Consider the following 11,070-nt stretch of genomic DNA (forward strand, 5'->3'; position numbering starts at 1 on the left):
TTCAATTCCTTCAACCTGGAGGTGGATGCAGTGAGCCGGGAAACACTGGATGTGTCCTGGGTTTGGCTGGGATAGGGTTAATTTTCCTCCTACTAGCTGGTGCAGTGGTTTTGGATTTAGTATGGAAAAAATGCACCGAGATTTAGTTGTTGCTGAGCAGTTCTTCCCCTAAATCCAAGACTTTTTAGTGTCTCTGCTCTGCCACTGAGGAGTTCACAAAAAGCCAGGAGGGCGTGATCAGGACAGGTGACCTGGGCTGGCCAAACGGATATTCCAAACAACAGGATATCATTCCCTGGATATAACTGGGGGAGCTGACTGGGAGTGGCTGATGGATGCTCAGGAACAGGCTGGGTGTCAGTCAGTGGGTGGTGAGCAATTGTATTTGTGCATCACTGTCGTGGTCTGAGACCCCCAAAAATCCAATTTCCGAGTCCAAACCCTCCTCCCACAACTCACCCCAGTGTGAGAGGGGTTTTCCAGACACGACACAACACTCAATATGGGGGAAAGGGAATTATATTACAATTATTACACAAATAAATATTATAATGTATTATAATATATAATATATAATATATAATACATAATATAATATATAATACATAATACATTATAATACATTTCTGTTACTCTCTCTCCTTTTCATTACTATGATTATTATTATCAGTAGTGTCAAAGTATTATCATTATTATTTGTTATTTTTTATTACTATGGTTATTGTTACTATTATTATTATTATTATTATTATTATTATTATTATTAAACTGTTGTTCTCTCATCTCACAATGTTTAATTTTCCTTTCCAATTCTCTTGCCCATGGATGGGCTGGGAAGGAGTGAGAAAGCACTCACAGGGTACTTAATTGTCAGCTGGGGTTAAAATACAACAGGAGAAGAAGGGAGGTTGTTACTGGATATGGACTGATAGGTCATGTAGGTTAGAAATGACAACATGATTTTCCTTTAAGCCTGTGGTTTATACCAAAATTAAGCCACTGTGTGCTGGAATTCTCTGCCATATATGTCTATATGGAATTATTTGACAATTTAATCCCAGTTCTGTAATCACTCACAGTTTCATTAGTGCTGTGGATATATCTGATGCAGTGGAGGAAGGTGTGTAATGAGAGACAAAGAGGGAAGTTAAAGCCAGAATTCTGGGGAGGGAACTTTTCACAGGGGCCTGGAGTGACAGGACAAGGGGGAATGGCCTTAAGATGAAGGAGGGTGGGGTTAGATGGGATATTGGGAAGGAATTGTTCCCTGTGAGGGTGGGGAGGCCCTGGCACAGGTTGCCCAGAGAAGCTGTGGCTGCCCCTGGATCCCTGGAAGTGTCCAAGGCCAGGCTGGACAGGGCTTGGAGCAACCTGGGCTAGTGGAAAGTGTCCTTGCCCATGGCAGGAGGTTGGGACTGGGTGATCTTTAATGTCCCTTCCAACCCAAACCCTTCTGGGATTCTCTGATTTTAGGAATATAAGCACAAATGTTTAGTAATGTTTGCATAACAACCTGTGGGTCCAGTAGACAGGGATGACATGGGTTGCCCAATTTCTTGAGCTTTCATGACAAGACCAGGAAATCATCTGGAAAAATACGCTTTTTCCGAGGACAAGCTGCTTGTCTGGGGTTATGTGGTAATGTCTGCTTTTCCAAGGAGTAAGATGATATCACCAGACCCCTACTGCTAAAAAAACCACAACAACCTATCTACAAGTCATGTTCTTCCCTTGATTTTCAGGCTCTGCCCCCCAAAAAGTAGAATTTAAGGTAAAGATTTAACAGACCTGGGAACAAAGCACTGGCTGCTATTAATGCAGGGGGTTTGTCTGCACAGGTTTGTGGGAAATATGGGACTTTGTGTCATCAGATGCCCAGTGGACTTTGATCCTCTTTGCACCATCTTTCTGTAGATCCACACTGAACCCAGAAGGGAGAAGGAGCCCAAATAAATTACTTAAGTTGCCTTTGAATCATCTGCTTTTAATGAGTGTTCTAAAATACATTACTCTCTCCATTAGACAGTAGTCCCTTCTGTGTCCCTGAGTGACACACTCTTATTTTTTCAACTAGTTAATCCCCTATTTTGTTAATTAAATATATATATTTTGCCTTTGAATCCATTGAAAGTCAAGTTCCAGGCTGAATGGGACGCTGAACAACCCGGTCTAGTTGAAGATTCCCTGCTCATGGTAGGGGGGGTTGGAACAAGATGATCTTTAAGGTCCTCCCAACCCAAATAATCCTATGATTCTTTGTTTTGGTATTGAATTATCCATTGGGATAGTCTCCAGCTTCTGGGGGCTTGAAATAATGTAGTTACTCATTTTAATTTTGGATTGAATTTAGATTCAAGTCACGTGAAATCATGCAGTAATCTAAAAATATATCTGTACATGATTCCCAAAGAGATATAAACAGCATAAACAGATACATGATAAATCTAGTGTAGTTTTTAGTGTAGTTTTTCTATATTAATGAAGAGAATATTCAGTTTTGCTACCTATGTTTAGTAGTTATCCTCCATCCTACCCATGTCCAGCGAAAGCTGAAAAAGAGTCACAGCATATCCTCACATCAGGCCCATCTTACCTCGAGTTTGTTCCATAACAATTCTGCCTGAAAACCTTTGGAGTAGTTTAGGCAGATATTTCACACATGATTCATGAGGCTCCACTGAATGTATTCCCTCAAACTGCTTTTTAAGAGCTGTTTCACCACACCATTCTCCCTTTAAAACATCCACTCCTTCCGCACACGGAAGGTTGTGTCTGCTGGCAAGAGCACAGACCCAAAAAACCATAAACTCCTTAATTCTGGTGGCAACTTTCTCTGCTCCTTTAGCAACACATCCCTTCCTTTTCGAGGGGATGCACCAAATTAAACTTTCAGTGGAATTTTCCATGGGAACATGTTTCCCATGGATAATGTATTCACCAAGGCTGCAGAAAGCTAAAGAAATCCTGGGTGGCAGTTGGGGAATTCATTTCACCTACTCTTTCTTTCTTAGGTGGTTGATGCCATTTCTTGCTCCCTGCAGGGATCATTTTATCCCATTGCAAAGATCATTTTGTCCCCCTGCAGGCAGGATTTGGGACAGGAAATATTTATTTCTTCTTCATCATCATCTGGCTGCAGAGGGAGCATTTCAACTTACCCTGAATGCCTGAGTTTTTGACGGCTAAAATGGCTGAAATGGCTGATTGTTATTAAAATATCTGAAAATTATGACAATTTATGACCCTTGCACCATGAATTCTTGATGAAATACTAGCACAGGGAAGTTGTGTTCTCTTTTACAGCATCAGAGGCAAATAATACAAATATTATCAGTACAATATATCAATATTCTTATAATACAAACCAAGACTCTGCTTAGATCTCCTCTGTTCCCCAAGCTCTGTACACACAATTAAGTAAAAAAATGTGCATTAATATTATGGCCACTGGAACTCAATTCTCTGTAATTCTGAGTTTTTGGAGGGCCCATGAGCAGAGTTTTGGCCTAGGCCTAGTCTTCCACTCTCAAGTATTATTTGGGTATCTATTTATTTCTTAACTTCACAGAAAACCACTTTCAAGAGGGAACAACTGAACAGCCATGGACTTGCTTTCTACAAAATTACTGTAAAAGTGCTCAAAGGGTATTGAAACACTTTTCCATGGAGTTTTCCCCTTTCTTCCTTGAATCATGACTCTCCTCTTGAGTTACTAAGTATATCTCCCATTTTTCTGCTGGAACACCCACCCAAAGGATTTACATTCCATAGCAGTGCCTAGGATTTTATTGTGTGATCCTACAAGTCAGAGTGTGGACTGCAGAAGTGATAAACTGTAATTCATTTACTTTTGGACTCATTTTGTTTTCCTTTCCTGATGACAATTAATTAAAAGAGGGAAAAAGTAACATCTGATGTCTAACCAGGTGTATACTATTTCTAGCTCTTTATGTTGTATCAGTGACACATTCATATTATGATATGTATTGACTGATACCTATTGACTGATAGACAGATCATATTTATGCCTTCTTTATTTTTATTTTTATTTTTATTTTTATATTTATTTTTATTTTTATTTGTATTTTTATTTTTATTTGTATTTATATTTTTATTTCTATTTCTATTTTTTATTTTTATTTTTAATTTTATTTCTATTTTTATTTTTATTTCTATTTCTATTTTTTATTTTTATTTTTTATTCACAGAAGACATCACATTTAGCTTCTAGCAAAAGAAAATAAGTCACCCTTTTCTCATTCCACCTACCAATGCTGGACTTAATAGCCCTCATTCTTCGAATGATTTATGACTGCCTTTTTCACTTTTAAATCATATGTCTGATGTCAGAAGCATTCAGTGTTCATGTAAAATCGTGTTTTATATTAGACATCCAGGTAAAATGCCCAACAATGAAGTCTTTTTCCTGCTTTATTGATGAAGCTTGAATACAGAAATATCTTAAGAAGTTAAACTGCAAAGACAACCCTGAAAATGTCCTTCCTTCTGCGGGGAAAGTTAACTGAGTGTCAGAGATGTCGTGGATTCTACACATCTATTTTTCATCACCACTTATGGTGCATTAAAGATACATACCAGGCTCTGTAAGGACTGGGGAATACCATGTTTGAACAGGGGGAGTGGAGGACAAAACTGCCAGGACATGGATTACAAAGCACCAAGATTTGAGGCTTAGAGGTTATTCAGAGTGGCATTGTGTGAGTAAAGGAAGCAGCTTTGCCGCCCAGCTGCTCCAAGGATGCCAAGAGTTGTTTTAATCTTGCCAGGGGGGGCAGGATGCCAGTGACAAAAATTAACACAGCCTAACATCTGTTTTTTGTGATCGCCGCCCAAAAATGAGAAAGGAACATTCAGCTGCTCTAATTCACTTGACTCAAAAGGACTGAGAAGATTTTTTTTTTTAGTGCTGCACTTATTAGAATCTGCTTTTGTGCTCTGATGCTTTTCCACTCTGTTGCTTTCCCCAGCCTGCTCCAGGCAGCCCACGTGTTTTAGGGGCCTTCAAGACAATGACATTTTAGAATTGCCATGAGGGCTCCTCCCCAGTCACAATTATTCCTGGGGTCCTGATTCTGGGGTGACTCAGTCAGTGTTCTGGAGCCTTTCTTGGTAAAGGCCTCCTCTCACCTCCTCCTCCTCCACCAAATGTCTCAGCGAGGCAGCCAAACATGTTTCGTTCTCTCTCAAGATCCTCTCCCGGGGCTCTGGCAGACACAAGTCTGTTGTAGTTCACAAACAGCTGACAAAACATCTGTCCTACATTTCTGAAGTGCTGAACACCTTGAAGAGACGTTTGGCTCAAAGCAACATAAGAACAATTTGGAAGCCATTTAAAGCAGAGGCTCTGGGGTGGCAAAGAGTCATGAAGGCGTTTTCAAGCACAGCTGTTTAAACCTTGTTGTCTCTGTCAGGAGTGGGATGCACTGCTCCTCCTGTGCCTGACTCCCTAGAATAAGAAAGATTCAGATATTCCAGGAGGGAATATGCAAGATTTAGCCTGTTTGGGGAAGGTGAGTTGTTCTTTGGTTCTTTCCATTCCTCTGGGGTTTTGTAGCCAATTATTCTTGTTTTAGGGGAATAGTCTGTGTAGCTGTTGGAATTGAATCTGGTCTTTTCTTCGCTTTTCTAAGATAATTTTGAGTGCTAATCTTACCCTCTAAAATTCTTGCATACTTTACAAGTGTAGTTGATTCCACCATTCAGAACATCAATTCATCTAAGGCAGAATTGGACAATACAGACCCAACTCAACACATCCTTCCATGCTGTCCATGAGCCCCTGATCACCCTCCCCTGCCAGAGTTTTACAGCTGGTTTTGTAACCATGACTGGGTAACTCGTTCTAGACTAAGCTTCCCTCTTTCTTTATAAAGAAAACTGTGGCAGATGGTGTAATGTCTTAATAAAATCAAAATATCTGACCTTCTCAGCTTCTTCCTTAGCCTGTGTTGATCTACTGTGGAATGAAATTAGGCTGGTTCAATGCAGTGTGCTCTTGATAAAGCCATTCTGGCAGCTCTTGCCTTGTGTTTTCTGGTGCCTAAAGCAGTTTTTATTTTTTAAAGAGCTTGAGTTAAGGTGAGTGGTCCATAATTCACCAGTTGCTCTTCCCTTTTCTGCCAAACATCCTCCATGTTAAAGACAGGTACTGCATTCACTCTTTCCAACCTGCTAGAGTTTCCCTCATTCTCCATGAATGCTCAGGTAGACTGGATGTTGTCTCAGACTGTCCTTCAGTGTATTATTTTGGGTTAATTGATTTGAAAACATTGACTTTTCTGTTATATCCTACCCAGTTATAGGGCAGGATCTCCTTCTTGGTTTGAACAACACCAGTCCCTTGCTCCCCACAGGTCTTTCCAGTGAAGGCTGAGGAAAAAAACCCCACATAAAATACTCTTTATTCTACTGAGTATAATCTGTAGCTTTCCTTCCTGTTGGGAAGTGGGACAAGACTCTCCCAGCACCTCCTACTTACAGATTAATTCCCACTGGTGCCTTTTGCAGGCTGAACTTCTTTTCGTTTCTCGGCTTCCAGCGTTGGCCCCTATTTCCTTCAGAAATTATCTGCAGTGCTGCGACATAATCTGTGCATGCTTTGTTCTTGTGAGGTCAATTCTCCACTTAGTTCAATCTCTTACTACAATTTTATACTTCATCTGGATTCCTCTGTGTAGTGGGGAGGTGTGTGTGCCCTTTCTCTGAGGGACAGCTTCCCTTAACTGCTGTAGTTTCCTACAAAAATCCCTCAAATCCCTCAAATCAACAGCTCCTGCAACCTGTGTGACTCTTCCATTACCCCCAAATGATTTAATCTACCGATGCTTCTATATCAGTGATCTATTTTTAGTCCCCAATGTGTTCCTTTCCTCTTCTATCATTACCTGGACACTTGTATTCAGACCCTCCCTATAAATAATAAGCCTAGATAAGCACTGAACAAACCAGTGCACAGCAGCTGCACCAGTAACTTGTGACCTTGATGTGAGATGTCTGTGCTGATGCAAAAAGATAGGAAATAAAAGGGGAATAATCAGGCTTGTTCAATGGATTGAGTCATTCATGGACTTCATCCCTTTCAGGGCCTTTTCATGAATGGCTTTGATTTTAGGTCCTTGCAAAAGTCACTGGTGCTTACACACACCTTGAATTTGGAATTATTTAGGTTAGAAGAGTTGTTCAAGATCACTGAGCCCAACCATTAACCCAACAGTATCGAGTCCACCACTAAACCACGTCCCCATCAACACCTTTGAATACCTCCAGGGACGGTGACCTCAACACTTCCCTGGGCAGCCTGTTCCAATCCTTGTCATTCCTTTCCTATGAAGGAATTTTTCCTCAAAAGTTTCTGTCCACCTTTCCTTCATGAGCAGCTAAAATCTTCCTCCAGGAGGAATTTTGTAAGCAAAGGTGTTCTTCCTTTGTCAGGAGGCAGCGCTCGTCTCATCACCAGCTCATGAGATACATTCTGTGGTCAAAGAAGCCACGTTCCACCCCAGTTATACCATGTGAACATGAACCCTGGTTCTTATCCCTTAATGAGTCTGGCCCTTCACTGAAAGAACTGGACAAGATCACATTCCTGGTGCTTATGTTCCCCATATTTGCCTAAGCCCTTTGCTCCAGCTCTCTGAATTCCTAATTAATTTTGATTTTTTTCTGCCTGCTGTTATGATGTTTCTCTTCCTGATCTCAGCAGATGATTACTCAGGAGCTGGAAACTGTGTCTCCAAAGATGAAGAATGGCCAACTTCATCCCTCCTCTTCCTCCTATGCTGTTGCTGGTACTGTGGCAAAACCTTGACCATCCTCTAAAGATGATAATAATGATAAAGGGAGCCTACAAGAGAGACAGAGAGTTATTTTTACAAGAGTGTGTCATGACAGGACAAAGAGGAATGGCTTCAAATTGAACAAGGTAGGTTCAGATTACATATTAGGGAAAAAAATTCTTCCCTGAGAGGGTGGTGATGCCCTGGGCACAGGTTGCCCAGAGAAGCTGTGACTGCCCCATCCCTGGATGGATCTCCTTCAGGAATCTTATGAAACTCCATTAAGTGATATGTCCTATGCTGTCTTTTCTCCTCTTGACCTTCATGGAAAGGAAATGCAGCCCTTGAAAATGAAGTCCAAGCCTTGGAACGAGGAACTTGGAAAGAAGCCTTGGAATGACCTCATCTGTCACTGTCCTCAGCAATGAAGGTCAGCAAATGTTTGAGACACGAGATACGTCCTATGGAGCTGCCTGTGTTCATCACTCCTGGTTATGTGCATTGTGATGCTCTTAAATATAACTTAAATACCCACCTTATATGTAAAACTCCCTCCTGAAACTTGTATTTAGTAGCCCTTGAGAACTGCTGGGCTGGTGGCTCCCTGCCCAGTTGGCCTAGATGATTTCTGCTACTTTAAGGAAGACACTGAATCCTCTGGGGAGTAAAAGGGGGACGTTTTGTGGCAGAGAATTGATGACTTGGGTTCTGAAAGGTGGTGTTAGTGAGAGGATGTTCCTGTGTCTGAAGAATTCCTGCCTCTTGGTAGGAACAATTCTCCAGGTAGCAGCAGCACCACATTGATCTTTTGGATCTGAAGTAACCTCTGCACTGATTTTGTTCCAGGCTTCATATGCCAGAATGCACCTTAAGGCCTTATGTGCACATTAAATAGTGGGGTTTGAACAAGTATTAAGTATTGCTACTCATGATATTTGACCTTTGTGTTTTCTGTTAATCTCTGGTCAGGCACACTGGGAGAAATTCACCCCCTTCCTGAAGGAAAGGCTAAAGCTCCTTCACTGGAATGTGAGCAGCTTCAAAAAGATAATGTGTTCTCTTGGACTCTGCTGTTCAAACACCATTTTCTCCTCTCTCCATCCCACCTTTTTCATTGTAATTTTAGTGTCTTTTATCAACTGCAGGCCTAATTCTCCAGTGCATCGTGCCCTGCATGTGCAAATGTTGCACATTTAAATGCTGCACCTCGGGGGAATCAATCTGATCCAGGTGGAGGATTCACTTTACCTCAGGCTGATGCCAACGTGCTGCTTTGGAGACCTGCTCTGGTGTTCCTGTGTGCTGTTCACACTCCTGCAAAGAGGTTGTCAAATTCCTCCATCCTGATTTTCACAGGTATAGAAGTGACTCTGTGGAGCTCAAGGCAGGGGAGAATCACACTTGTGACACTTGGAGGCTGTTGGCAGTGGGAATTGGTCAGCTGGGAGTTGGCACCTCTCTCCAAATAGACACCTGAAAGTGGCTGTGCTTGGCTCTTGAGCTGGGTTTGCATCCAGCTTTTGCACATGGGTGGTTATATAATAATGCAGCAGCCTGGAGAGACAAGGATCACTTGATGAGGGAAGCGGCAGTGGAATGGGGCCCTGAATTCCAGGATAAAGGTGAGCAGCTTCAGTTTGTGGCAGCTCAGAGAATGAAGCTCTTTATCAGCGGTTACTTAGATTGGAGGATAATTGTATCAGACAAAGTGTCCATCTCTCTTTGTGTGTGTAATGAACTGCTGCAGCCCATGGAATTAATTCAGTGACCTGATAAAAACATGCATAATTGCATACTCAGTACTAGATTCCAGTGCAAGTAGTTGACTATTTACAATAGGTGACCATTTTTGTGACATCCAGAAATCCCTGAGTGGGTGCAGCCGTACCATCGTTGGCATCACGTGAAGATCATGCTGGAAGTTTTGGAATCTCCATTCCTGGCACTCCACTGTAGGCACTGAGGGCCTGGCAGAGCAGCACAGAGCAGGTGTAGCATCTGTGTCAGCCAGGAAGCTGTTGGAGACTAGGAAAACACTAATTCAGCTGTGGGGCAGCTTCCCATGCCTGCGCTCATCCGTGCTGAGGAACTAGGGATGCAGTTTCTGCCTGGGACCCCAGTGCTGCATCCAGCAAGTCTCTGAGTTTCTGTCCTCTGCTCTGTGATCTGTTCTGGGCACCAGTGAGAATGCACGGCATGCAAATCAAGAGTTTGCATCCCTTTTCATCACATCTTCTTTTTATGGCACTGTCACTACCGCGGAGCTGTGAGATGCTGCATCTACTGTAGGGATGCTAAACTCAAAATGTTCTCTCTGTGGGAGTTGGTAGAGGCAGGAGAGCTTCTCTTTTAGATGCTTACTTAAAAGTTCAAAAATGCTGGCAATTAAAAGAAAAAAAAAAACATTATTTGACTTTGCACCGAGTGTGTGGCAACGGAACACCCCGAGCCTGATGAGCCTGAGGGAGGATAAACAGATCCCTGCAACATCTCTCTCCCAGTCATTGTCCTGGTGCCACAGGTTTGTTCACTAAACTAAACTCTTCTTTCTGGTGTTTTTTGTTTTGTTTTATTTTTTTTTTTATCAGTAAGGACTGTGTTCTTTCATCTTGTTCCCTTGCCTGAAAAGGGGTTCAGGTTAATAAGGGTTGTGGTTGCTTTTTGTTCAGAAAATGGAGTTCTCTGTCTGCCTGTGCTCACTGCTCTGAAGTGTTTTTTTCGGCTCTTCTTAGCCTCTCACCCTTGTTTTTTGAGGACAAAATGTGTCATTCCAGTAGGACACAGAATATATCATTCCATTGTGGAAACAATACCCATTTCAGGGCTTGTGCTAAAGAATGGAATTTACTCCCTTTTAATCCGGGCAAATTAGAATTTTCCTACTCCTCAAAACGGGGTAATTCATCCACTTGTCACTATTTTTATAGCCCTGAGCTTTCTCGTTCAAATATATTGAGGAAAAGGGAAAAACACCTTCAGGAAGGATGTGGGAAGTCCATCCAAGTGTGGAAGGGTGACTATGGCACATTTTCAGAGGCCCAGTGGGGATAAAAGGCTTTGTTCAGCAGCCTTGACAAACTGAATGAAGAAAAAGTGCTTTTTTGTTGTTATTGTTGTTGTTCCTACAAATATGAGGAACAGGAGAAGGAGCAAAGGGAAAAGAAGGTGAGGGAAAGATCAGCCACTTGAGGGGGAGTAAATAATATTTAGTTTATTTCAGTAGCTGAAACAACTCTGGTGGCCTCGTGTATGGCCTAGGGATGTTTGTGTTCAT

The 11,070-nt window shown here is 41.9% G+C and overlaps 1 long non-coding RNA gene across 1 annotated transcript; it reads right to left on the reverse strand.

The window, feature by feature from the left end:
• Positions 1–4,156: 4,156 nt before the first annotated feature.
• LOC113950604 lies at positions 4,157–10,336 on the reverse strand. Its single transcript, XR_003528798.1, has 2 exons — positions 7,824–10,336; positions 4,157–7,791 (listed from the first exon to the last, which is right to left on the reverse strand). It is a non-coding gene; the product is annotated as an uncharacterized LOC113950604 (long non-coding RNA).
• Positions 10,337–11,070: the final 734 nt, after the last annotated feature.

This window comes from Corapipo altera, unplaced genomic scaffold, assembly GCF_003945725.1.
Source record: "Corapipo altera isolate COAL_440 unplaced genomic scaffold, ASM394572v1 0, whole genome shotgun sequence".
NCBI lineage: Eukaryota > Metazoa > Chordata > Aves > Passeriformes > Pipridae > Corapipo > Corapipo altera.